The sequence below is a fragment of the Coturnix japonica genome, chromosome 1 (genome assembly GCF_001577835.2).
Source record: "Coturnix japonica isolate 7356 chromosome 1, Coturnix japonica 2.1, whole genome shotgun sequence".
NCBI classification, from domain to species: domain Eukaryota; kingdom Metazoa; phylum Chordata; class Aves; order Galliformes; family Phasianidae; genus Coturnix; species Coturnix japonica.
In genome coordinates, this window is record NC_029516.1 from 150,508,794 (window position 1) to 150,521,839 (window position 13,046).

Genomic DNA, 13,046 nt, shown 5'->3' on the forward strand with positions numbered 1-13,046 from the left:
ATGAAGTCCACAAAAGTTTCCTTACTTTTACACAAACAAGCAAACAGACAAACAAAACCAGCATGGAAAACAGCAGAAAAAAGGTGGGTTTTTTTCCCTACTGATGCTGAAGAATCTCCACTGGGCAGCAGCTCAGATAGATGGCTGCCTTTCTTCTAGCGCTACACCCTGTTTTATCTTCGTCTCATGAACTTCTGTTCACACTCATTCATCTCACCCATTTTGCAATCAGACTGCATCCCTCAGCTCCATCCTTCCCTTCCAGCCCACATTTAAGGAAGGTACAGGCAGAATTGCACACTCCCAGGAGTGACGTCCAGTCCCATTCAATGTTCACCTCAGAGCATCCCTCCATAAATGTATATACCTGTCCCTAGGATGTAGCTGCAAATCAATATCTAGTTGCAAAATTACACTAAAGCAGCCCCAAAGGGGAAGGGTTGCTGTCAGCCTACAAATTCCCAGGTATGCTCTGATACTGTGGGCAACCCCCAGCACCTCTAGTAGCTCCTCCTCCCCCTCTGCCTGCTGCTGCCACAACTTCTGCTTCCTCTTCTTCAGTAGTTTGCACTGTCACCTTCTCCATTGGCACTGAGGGGAAAGGTGGACAACCCTTCTTGGTCCCATCAGAGTGCTGGAGGAGATGTGGTGCTGTGGAGAAGGTCACTGACGTCCTTTTGGGAAGCAGTACTGTTGGATGTCCCTCTGGCACTGTTGCCTTCCCACTTCCTACACCTGCAGTGCTACCCCTCCTTGTCTTTGCTGCCAACCTTTGGTTTCCTATGCTTGCTCAATGAGAATGAAGACTTAGATCATAGAATCATAGAATCATAGAATCATAGAATCATAGAATCATAGAATCATAGAATCATAGAATCATAGAATCATAGAATCATAGAATCATNGAATCATAGAATCATAGAATCATAGAATCATAGAATCATAGAATCATAGAATCATAGAATCATAGAATCATAGAATCATAGAATCATAGAATCATTTGAGTTGGAAGGGACCTTAAAGGTCATGTAAACCAACTGTTTGCAATGCACAGGGACACCTATAGCTACGTCAAGTTGCTCAGAGCCCCATCCAGCCTGAAATGGACTAGAGATGGACATCCTAAGATGGACAAAGGACAGATGTAGGAAACTAATGCAACAAGCCTCCTGTAAACATTTGCTTTAGCTGAGAGAGTGACTTTGGCCATATCGAGGCCCTTTTCTGCAACCAGTCAAACCACACTGGCAATAAACCTTCAGGCAGGTGGGAGGAGGTGTGATGAGGATTATAATATGATAGATGCTGTGAAAATAATTGCTATGGCACTGCAGTGGTTTTGGAAAGCCTTTGTTGCAAGTTTTACAGCGGCATTCCTCCCAGCATATGCTTATCACCCCAATTCTGCTTTCCTCTGATTTTCTGCTCTTCAAAGGAGAGTAAGAATGTCCTGCTGTGAATGGAAGCATGTATGAAAACCCCAGGTTACTTCCTGAAATGAGATTTGAGGACAAAGGCACATCTGACTGCTTATTACAGGGGAGCTGGTTTCTGAGCTCAAGGTGTCTGTGATTCAACACTTTGTAAAGCCAAGGCAAAAGTAGCATTATGGTGATGCAGTTTAAATCACATCCATGTCCACCACTCCTGACAAAGTCTAGTTCTAACACATTGCACTGCTCCCGCAGATGACAATGCACAGTTGTCTTTTACTTGAATGAGCCCACTGATATTTCCAGTTCAACGCTTGAGAAACATCTGAGAGACGCTAGAAATCTATAAGAGAAATTTCATATATGCTTCCATGCTCATTGCCCACACTGGCAATAAAAAACATTGGATCTTCTCTACCAACACCCATCTGAGAGGAACTGCTGTCCTCTTTGAGGTCATTTTGATGCTGCACCATGGGATAAATCCTGAGAGATATGTCTGCTTTGTAGCCTAGAGATTTGATACTCTTCAATCTGAGCTGATAGATCCCTTCCAAATGAGAAGTCCTCTTTTGGATGGTTACAAATTTCTTGCAGTGGTTTGATTGCAGTGGTTAATGTTTAGTGCTCTTGGTAAGTCTGATAGATCAAGCTGGTCCCTGGTCTTGGTAGCTGATAAAAAGACTCTTCTGGGGACTGCGGATACATTGGACTATGACACTGTCCTTGTGCCTTCAGCTCAGCCCCTTCAGCTCTGCTTGGGGTTCTGGCTCTGAACAGTCCTACCCGCTTCATCCAGACTTGGTAGCTGGTAAGACTCCAGCTCTCCTGTATTGTGGAAATTCTTCTTTCCAATGTCTTTTCCTGAAAAACAGGTTATCATTTAGCTGCTGATGTCCCACCAAAAGGAGCATCAGATCATTGGTAGAAGCCTTCTGCCTTGGTATTGAGCAGAGCACTTTGAAGTCCCTGGAATTTAGGTACCAGCCACATATAGAGTTATATAAATTATAGAGTTATAACAGAGTTATCCTATATATAGTAGCTAGAATATTATCTCTCCATGCACTACAGATCTATTTACCTTATTCCTCCCTTATCTGCAAGTGGAACTTCTACTGACATTAATAGGGACTTTACGTAATCAATCCAGAAAATAGCAAAGTCCTCAATGCAAGCTACAGAGGAAAACAAATTCCAAACTCAAGAGAAAAACCCTGCATGATAAGCACCAAAGATTTGGAGTCATCACTTTCTTTCTGTGCTTTGTTATCTTCCTGTGACAAAGGTTTGCAGCTCTGTATGGAGAAATTCATCTAAATTCATTTGAATGTCTGGTTCATTCAGATATGATAGAGCATCACGTAATAGCTTGTGAATAACTACATCGGCTTATCTCAATTGAAGGTCCCAACAGATGGCAGTTTTGAATGCACGCCTAGCACTCAAAAGAGCATCCCACGCGATTCTACTTGCCTTGACTCATGGTCTAGTCAAGTATGCACATATATGGGGAAAGATGTCAGGTCATGATAGTGTGCATCATGCATCCTGATGCACAGCTGGGATGATTGCTGTGCATATAAATAGCAGGAAAACATGAATCCGCTTGTGAGTGAGTGAGTCAGGAGATCTCTGCAAGGGCGGGGGGAAGCAGCTACGTGGGCATATAACATTGGGACTGCCCAAAGGATCCCTGAGCTGTGCAGCAGGAGAGTTTTTGAGGCACCATGAGTTGGTGGAGACAGTTATGATTAGAGGCTGGAGAATCAGAAGCTGATAAGTGACATCATCGTGGATCCACTAGGACAGAGAACCAAAAGCCCTCCCTTAAAAGTCAGTACTAGTCTTTTCTCTAGTCGTGAACTGGGAGGAGCAAAGCTGTTACTCCTGAGCCCCCAGAAGTATGTGTGTTGGTTAGATGCAGGAGGAGTGGAGAGGCAGCACTGATCTCCGGTCTCTGCTGACAGTGACAGCACCCAAGAACAGCATGGAGATGTCATAGGATTGTCAGGTTGGATGTTAGGAAAAGGTTGTTCACCAGAGGGTGGCAGGCATGGAACAGGCTTACCAGGGCAGTGGTCACGGCAACGTGGCAAAATCTTATGCAATCATGCACTTGCTCTGTGCACCAGCACAAACTGACTTCTATTGGGCACATGTGCAGAGGATAAAAGGCTGGATCTGGGCTGAACCATGGTGGGTCTGATGGCTGTGCCATGCATGAAGAGCAGCCACCCTCAGTGCAGGTACAGTCAAGATATTCCTGGGCTATGTTTTGAAGTCCCGTGTCCTTTCCTGACATGGAGGGTTCATGGTAATGCAGCTACAAGCAGTTTCTTCAGTTTGATTGATTAAATGGGTCACTTTGTCCTCACCCCTTTGGTGGAAGGCCTGTGCTGCTGTGGGATGACACCTGCAAAGCTGATCCTTTCTGACAAATGAGCAGCACTGTAGTCACGGCAGTCTGTCTCCAAGAAGAGAAAATTGCCTGGAAGCCTTTCAGGCTCTCCTCCATCCCAGAACAGCCTTAATCTGATCGGAGAAGCAGGTTTTACAACTGTGGGGCAATGAGGACACGCTTGGAGTTCTGGTGGTTTTGTCCGGGAAACCCCATGGTTGCTAACAAGTCTGTCCTACTTTATTTATGGGTGGGGAAGAGAAAAGGAGAAAAGAGACTTTTTTCACCGCTGGTTTCAGGTAGTTTTCTCATCCCCAGAAGTGAAGGAAGCACTTTTTGTTCTGTGATGAAAAAGCAGGCAGGAATGTTCTGCAGAACGATGAACAAAGTCAAGATTTCCCTCACCAGACCAGTCTGGTTCCTCCTGGACCAGATGGAGGTTTGCTTTGAAATGGGTTGGAATGTTGTGGAAAACTTCCATTTTCTACCAAAAAAAAAACCCCACAAAAACCACTCATCAGTCTCAGACAGATTGACTTAAATGTAGCCACCAAGATACAACCAAAAGCAAATGAAAGTTGCATGCAGAAGAATTGCATTGCAGCCCTCAGACCCGGAATGGCTTTCTCCTGCTCTATTATAGATGCAGCAGTTGCTCAGACCCATGGCTTGCCTTCTTATGTGACAGATCATACCAGAGGATCTGCTATGATCGTTGTGCTTCCGACAGGAATGCAACAAAACTGGAACAGCCAGATCAAAATCATCCAGTGCCCCTGGGAGCCAGTAGCAGGGGAGAAGTGGTTTGGGAGGGAGTGAACATCGAGAGAGGGCAAGGGCAGGTGAGCAGGGAAGTTCCAGGATTTCATTCCTTGCCCCAAGGGCAAACCTGGCCACTGTGGTTCTGGATGCATCCTGCATACCTGGGACTCCAAGGTCACATCTCCCACCTGTTATCATGGGATATCCATGGCATGCAGTGTCATTGCCTCTGAGAAGACCCCAGCTCTTCCCATCCATTTCCAGCTGCAAAAGTCACTTTTGCTGCCTGATCCATTGACTCAGAGCAGGAGAAGATAAAATGCTGAAATAGCTCTGAAGATCATTTAGTGGTCAGCAGGAGGTAGAGTTCAAGCCAGCTCCATTTGGAGTTTGTGGCAGTTCCCTACTGGGCTCTTAATATTAGTTACCATTAGGAAGAGTGAGCCAACACAGGCACACCAGGGCAAACCCTTCCTACGCATACACTTACACAACACCATATTTCCAGGCCACTTTACAAGCAGCCTGGCAGTAACTTGGTCTTCAGAGGGTACCCAACCCCTCTCATCTCCTACTTCTCACTTACAAATGACCTTCAGTAGATGTGGTGGGGTTGAGATGCAAAGGAAACAACTTTTCCTTCAATTTCATCCAAGACATTGCTCAAGATAAGTAATATAAATGTAAGGTGGAGAGGCAATAATCTACAAAGGGAGTGACAAAAGACGCCCTCAAAAGGATTAAAAACAGGCTGTCAGCAAGCGCTTAGAACACAACATGATCTCACAAAACACTGGTAATTGCAGAAGGGACAAAACCCAACAAGAGCAAAACCCGAAAATGGCAATGAATGGTGAGGCTTCATGGGTGGCACTGGAAGCTTTCAGAAACTGTTTAGCCCTTTCTAAAAGGCAGCAGGTATGAGGATGATGCTGCAGGATGTTTTTTGTGCTCTTACTATGATCAATATTGGCCCCATATATAAGTGGGGAAGCCTTGAAGCTCTGGTTACCCTGTTTGACAGAGCTTAAGGAATAGTGGAAACTAGAGAGAGGAAGAAAACTGGGACGAGGCAGATGGCAGCATGTAAAATAAGACAAGCTGTGTCTTAGAAGTGCCTTATTCTTCTCTTATAGAGGTGCCAGTTCAGGTATAGACCTCTCTCTGTGTTGATCTCAAATTAGACAATAAGGATTTGTCCCAAATCATTCACACGCTCCCTTCCATTGAGGTAGATGTGGCCCTGCTCATGCACTAAAGATCCACTATAAGATTCTGCCTTTCTCTCAGTGCAGATATAGGCTTCTGGCTGCTGCTGCACCTCTGCCATAGTTGGATGGACAGTTTATTTGCTTGTGCTTTCGCTCCCAGTTTCTTTCCAGGAGAAGCATGTCAGACCCAAATAGGAAAAGTCTATTGCATTTTTTAAATGAATGCAGCTTTTTTTTACATCTGAATTGTGTTGCTGAATGATGTCACGGGCAGCCCATCCATCTATGGTGCTCACAAAGCATGGAACGTGGAGGGCAAGTGCCATTAAGGGGGTCCAGGACAATAAGGGCCAATAGAACCACTTCACGAGGTCTTAAGGCAAGGGACATTTCTGTTGAGTTCAGTGTGGAAGGCTGCCCCAATGGCACTTAGGAAGGTTTCCAGCCTGAACTGTTTGCAATGCTCTGGGGATTTCTGTGCTCCAGGATGATGGGTGCTCTCCAACATGTGTTCAGAACAGCCCAAACACGCTGCTGTTGCTCGTGGGTGGACATAAACCTTTCAGTTCTGAAATAGCAGACAACCCCCTAGGGGCAGTGGGGACCAACCATTTGTTTCCATCACTGCTTCTCTGTATCTGGGTGACAGATTCTGCCAAAGACCAGCTCCAGGCGTCTGTGTGTCCTCTGTGTCTGTCACTTGGCAGAGAAATAATAATGTAGTGAGAGAGGGCCCAGCTTTGGGTGCTGCTCCTATTCTCCAGCACTAGCCCTGATTTCACTTTATGTCTGTTTGCCAAACAGAGGAAAATAAGTTTCGACAGTAGCTTGCAAAGTCTAGGGATATTCATCTACCAAATTTTAACTTGTTCTGAGCTAAGATTAGAAATGATTAGGTTTCTGATGTTTTGTCATTCATCAAGTGTAAATAAAGCCCCAAACTCTTGAGCTTTCTTAACCCATATGTAGGTAATGGTAGGGAAAAAAAGAGGAGATCTTTGGTGAGTGAAAATCAGCAATACTTTCTTATAAAATAAGCAAGTAGCTAAGGAAAGCAGCCAAAGATACAGGGGGTTAAATGAAAAGGCTGGACAGTAATTAAATTTATCATTGTGATCTGGAACTTCATTCTTCTTTACTGGAACAGGTTGCCCAAGGAGGTTGTGGATGCCCCATCCCTGCAGGCATTCATGGCCAGGCTGGATGTGGTTCTGGGCGGCCTGGTCTGATGGTTGGTGACCCTGCTCCATGTCAGGGGTGTTGAAACTGGATTATTATTACAGACTTTTTCATCCCAGTCCATTCTATGATTCCATGATTCCATGATTCTATGATTCTATGATTCCATGATTCTGTGATTCCGTGATTCATACTCTAAAGCCTGGAGTGTGAGGTTGGTGGTCTCTAAACTTGCACGTATCATCACAGGAGCTTTTGTGGGTGCAGAAGTCCTGGTGAGCAGTATAGGCTGTCAAGAAAGAAGCTGACCTGGTACAAGATCCGTTGTAACCAGCTCTGCTAAAATCCAGTTTAGTTTACATATAAATGTAAATCTGTAGAATTAACTTGGTAGAAGCAAGGGAAGAACTGAGCCCTTTAAGTATTCTACATCTAGATAGTCCTCACATCTGATAGAGGCATAAGAATATCATGGCAAAATCTCACTTCTTATGTTTGCCAAGCAGATGAGAATACGTTCCCATAGCAGCCTGCAAAATTTAGGTATGCACCCTTGTATTTTCCAGTTTATTTCTGATCCAGGTTCAGATGTGACTGATGATGTTTCGACATGGACGTGTAATGATTTAATCAGCAGATTAGTACATATCAGAGTGCTGAATTAACTTGTGGTTGGCTGTTAGAGAGGCAGGGCAAAGGGCAAGGAAGAGGCAAATTTACCTGTCATACCACATCACTCATCACTGAACCACAACTTTAAACCAATATCTACATATAATTTTTTTTAATCATGCTTTCAATTTTGATTCAAAGGAAGACTTAGAAAAACTGAAACAAGAGCACATGCAGCCTGAGTTAAAAAAGCTGTTTTCTGGTTCAAATAATGGTTCAACTTTCTCAGTTCAGAGTATCTATTATTACGACAGATAAATAAGCTAAAATAACTTATTTTTTTATGTATGCCAAGCACACAGTGTGAGAACGAACCTCTTTTTGGTAATACCAGCATATGACAAAGAACCAGCTTTGACTTCCCAGCCTATAGAATTATAGAATCACAGAAAAGCTTGGAAACAGTGAAGAAGGCTCGAAAAGTCTTGCATGGTTTGTCTAGGTATAAAATCGTAGAATCATAAAATCCTTGGAGTTAGAAGGAACCTTTAAAGGTCACCCGGTCCAACTCCCCTACAATAAACAGGGATGCCTTCAGCTCGATCAGGTGCTCAGAGCCCCATCCAGCCTGACCTTGTGTGTCTGCAGGGATGGGGCATCCACCACCTCTCTGGGAAACCGGTTCCATTGCCTCACCACTCACACTGTAAGACTTTTTCCTTATATTCAATCTTAAATCTTCATCTTTACTGCAGGGGAGGTTCTGCTTTCTGCTGGCTGCTAGTGTGTGTTTACAGGGCAGTGTCCAGCCAAGGCACCTACTTAGCCAAAATTCAGTGAGCTGAAACTTTCCTGAGCAATGTCATTCTTACTTCAGTGTAAAGGCAGAAAATAGCTTGGAAAACAAGCCAAAGAGAACACTCAGGAATAGGTACATCTGAGGCAATGGTTGGGAGTAAAAATCATATACAAAGGGTGAAAATGAAATACAGACACGATTTCCTTATGGTACAAATGCACGTAGCAAAACAAGAAAATTCAGAGTAAATAATCAGTGCATCAGAAAACAACCTAAACAAAACATGGTGCCATATGGCAATGTACAGCCAAGGCACAAAATCAATCTTACCTTTGTCCTCGTTGTGGGACTTGGCACTCCCTGTGCTTATGAATTATAAATGCAGCAATGTTTACTACAGAGAAATGCCTCTGGTCCAAGAAACATTAAACCAGTTGTTAATCAAAACAGACTGTTCCTCTTGTTCTCTCTATCCTGTAAATATAACGCTAAGTTAAGGCAGTTTTAAGTATGTCCTTGGAAAGGTTGGTGTGTTATGAAAATTCAGATTAAAAAAGATCCAAACTCTGATGATAAAATGAATTAGTTAGGAGGGCTACAAGGTATTCCACCCCTCAGTGCTGCAATATCCTGCATAAGGTGCATAAGGGCATGCTAAGCAAGTGGCAACTTGTTAGCTCTCTGTTCTCTCCTAAACCATTTCACTCTCTTTTCCTCCTAGTCCAAACATTGAGCCTGACTTTAAACACTTTAAAACAAAGAAAAACATGCAAAGAACAGAAACCCCACAAAGAAAATACCCGTAGACCAAATCAACATTGCTTTAGACTGCAGACCATTTTCTCGCCTGGCTGACTGCACAGATAACTCTGAGGGCAGGCTGAACAAATAGGACTGGTTGAGCTGTCAATGACACTGAAAGGAGCTGCTCTTCAAGTGACTTTGCCACTGTGATGGCTCCTTCAGCACTGCAGTCTTTTAAGGCTACTACATAATTGGAAATCCTCTGTGTCTCAGTGTTGCTTACCATGCCTTGCATTAAATACAGGTGGCACTGCATGGCCACAGCCCTTCTGTAGGCCTACCTGAGTGCTGAATGACCTACACTGCTGTTCTTCCTCCTCGTGGGCTGTCAAATCAGCCTTGAGAAGCTGTAGGTGAGGAATACTTGGGGAAAAACTTCAGTGAAACTCCATCCAACCTTTGTATTGCCAGAGCTCTGTAACAGGTGTAACAGGTAACTGAAGGAAGGCAGGACTGTTTCTCACAAGGACAGTCCATTTGCTTCTCAGTTACCATAACTCCTGTCCTAGGAGCTGCCCTGAGCATCCTCAGCCCCAGAGGTTCAGAGGGCAAAGCACTCTCTTCTCCTTACATGCCCTTAGCATTAGGGCACTCAAAATGTAATAAGAGACTGATTTGTTGCCACATGTTGGAGCCAAGCAAGGTTGGTATAAAGTGCTTGTGTAAGAAAGATAAGTGTTTAGAAATCTGCATGTATCTACGAGAAGCAGGGAGGCAGAAGGACTTGAAATCTCTCCATTCCTTTCCAGAAGAACTTGATTCATGTGGTGTGTGGCAAATTTTCCACAGATGCATTGTATTCTAGTGGAACGTTACCAAAATTTCTACTTCATGACTAAGCCTTTAAGTTCTCTTTCAATGTATAATTTCCTTCTTTAAAGCTCCTCACTACTTGCATCTGATCCCAGTAGGTAGGTGTTTTAATACTTTTACGTGCCTTGTGTATTTGCTAAGCTTATGGTTTTGAAGGTCCCCAGACTACTGAAAGTCTTCCTTCTGGGATGCCTTTAGCTTAAGTTTCAAACTAATCTTTTTGTGTGTGTCTGCAATATGGATATCATCACAAAAGTTTATTGCTATCTTGGACCTTGAAAAACATGCCAAGCAATAATAGAAATGACCTTTTCCTGGCGTTCTCCCACCTTACAGACCACCATATAAAAAAATAAAAACGGAACTGTATTTTTTCTTTGTGATAATTCTCAAACCACTGTAATCTTCTGAACAGAAAGGAATAAGGAAGCAATGTTCTAAGTCTCTAAATCAGAAGTAATAGTGTTGACTCTAGCCAACAACATCGATGTTGCAGCAGGGCAGTGTTGTCTGGGCAGCCTGGTCTAGTGACAGGGGTGCTGGAAGTATCATAGAATCATAGAATTACCCAGGTTGGAAAAGACCTTGAAGATCATCAAGTCCAACCGCAGCCTAACCATAGTACCCTAACTCTAACAACCCTCTGCTAAATCATATCCCTGAGCACCACATCCAAACGGCTCTTAAACACAACCAGGGATGGTGATTCAACCACCTCCCTGGGGAGCCTATTCCAGTACTTAACTACCCTTTCTGTAAAGAAGTTCTTCCTAATATCCAACCTAAGCTTGCCCTGGTGCAGCTTGAGGCCATAAGTATCATCTTTGACTTTTCACCCCAGGCCATTTTATGATTCTATATTTCTATGATGTTATTTTCTCCATTTACTTGCTTGTATCTACCACTGGAGGAAAACAAAAACTGGGGTATCCTCTCCAAGCACCTGACAGCTTGGACTCGAGGGAAAATTTTTATCAATAGTTATGTCTAGAGAATAGCTTTATCTGTCACATGTCATTGCTTTGCAATAACACATTAAAAATATATAGATCCAAAAACTCAAAGGGTGATGGGCGATGAGTGCTTTTATACTGCCATTGTCTGGGAATTCTACTGCATTCAGCTATAACCAAGCGTGTGCATAATCCAGCTTTTGCAAGATGCTGAGCATTGGAACATCTATTTCTATTAGATCTTTTAAGCTGCCTCACTGGAAACAAATGGGTTCTGAGTCATTTTCATTGGAATGAAATGCTACGTTGCTGTTTCTGTTAAAAATTAACAAGAGATTATCAGTATTCAGTCTCACACTTCTATTGTTCTGAATCTATCTGTATTCATAATCTACATTACTGATAAAAGGCCCAGACGGTGGAATTAAATATTATGGGAATGCAAATGTTAAACATTGTTTCCGTGTGTTTTGGCCCTAGTGACTCAGAGCAAAAATGCTATCTGTAGATGTCTGCCTGCTTATGTCCTATAAACTGTGCCATGTAGTTCTGCTGTGCTAAATGTATTGCTCTCCAACCTCTGTGCTCTCATCATCTTGCCATGACCCACTTCTGAAGCGTATGCCTCCACTACATTCAGAGCCATGTGTGCAATGCAAATGCACTGGAGTGACCTTGAATAGAAGTGCTGAAGTGCTAAGAATAGTGTAGATGCCTGCATTCACCCGGTGACAGTAGCAGTCAGCCAAAACTAAATTACCTTGACCTGTGAGGTCCCTGCAGGCTGCCATGAGGCCTCCTTTGCTCTAGGCTGAGCAAACCAGGGGGCCTCAGCCACTCCTCAAACATCTTGCTCTTCAGACCCTTCACCATCAGCCAGAACCCCCAATTCCCTTTCTATGGGGCTATTCTCCAGCTTCTTCCAGCCTATACATGAATTCAGGGTTGTCACATCCCAGGTGCACAATCCCTGACTAATCCCTGCTTAAAACCTTTGATTGCAGTATCTTGGTCTTGCTCTTTCAGATTCCAGTCTGTAAAATGAGATATTACAGCTTCACTGGACTGGTGTCAAGAACTCAAATGTTATGTTGTGAGGTGAAGGCAAAGTAGCTCATAGGTAGGTGTATTTACCTACCTAAGGTATATAAATATAGTAAAAAAAAATCAGGACAAGAGGAACCTGAGGAGTATTCTTCAGACTGTGGCTGCCTGGGAAGATACTTCAGTGCTAAAACAGTGTTTGATTTAATTTAGGAAGTAATTTTACAAGGGAGGTATGGTAGCATGTACAGAGTGTGATACTTTTGACTAGCCAGTGCAGATCAGTACTCACTGATAGTTCAGAACATGGAAGGAAACAGAGAACATTGACTGATACTTTTCTATGGGAAACCACAACAAGAATAAGCAGACAGCAGAATCAACCTACAGTCCTATGTGAAACTTAGTGTAAATATTACTGTGCACCCTTGCAAATATTCCTGAAATCTTTGCAAGTCCTTGCTTATGAGACCAATATTCTTCAGACATACAAGGACAAGGCAAGTTGATTGCTCCTTGTTTCTGAGAAGGCTGCTGCTGAGCAAGAGGTTCTTGTTTCCCATTTCTGATCAAAATAGAAGACTGTCCTTAATGGGTTATACCCCATGTCCATCTGGTCACTGCCGTGTCTCCACCAATGTTTACCAGCAGACGCCTAGGAAAGAAAGTAAGGACAGGGCAAACATAAAGGATACTTTTTACCTTCTAGCAATCTCCCCCTCAGAAGCATCCTGAGAGAGAAGTGTGATGCGTTATATGCACAAAAGCATAATATATATATATATTTCCTAACCACTGGTGGATTTCTTTTCCATACATTTATCCATGCATTTTCAGAAAGATAAAGTACAACAGAGTTTGATCAACAGCTCACTTTCAGATTGCTGAAAGAAGCTGCTAGAATTGCCTGTGCTTTTCTGGAAAGGTAACTGAGCTTCTAAGGGAAGAGAAAGTTTAAAAGGAGTAAAAAAACGTTACCATAGAAATGGACAAAAGAACCAAGAACATTGTATGATATAAGTCTCAATTGGCTGG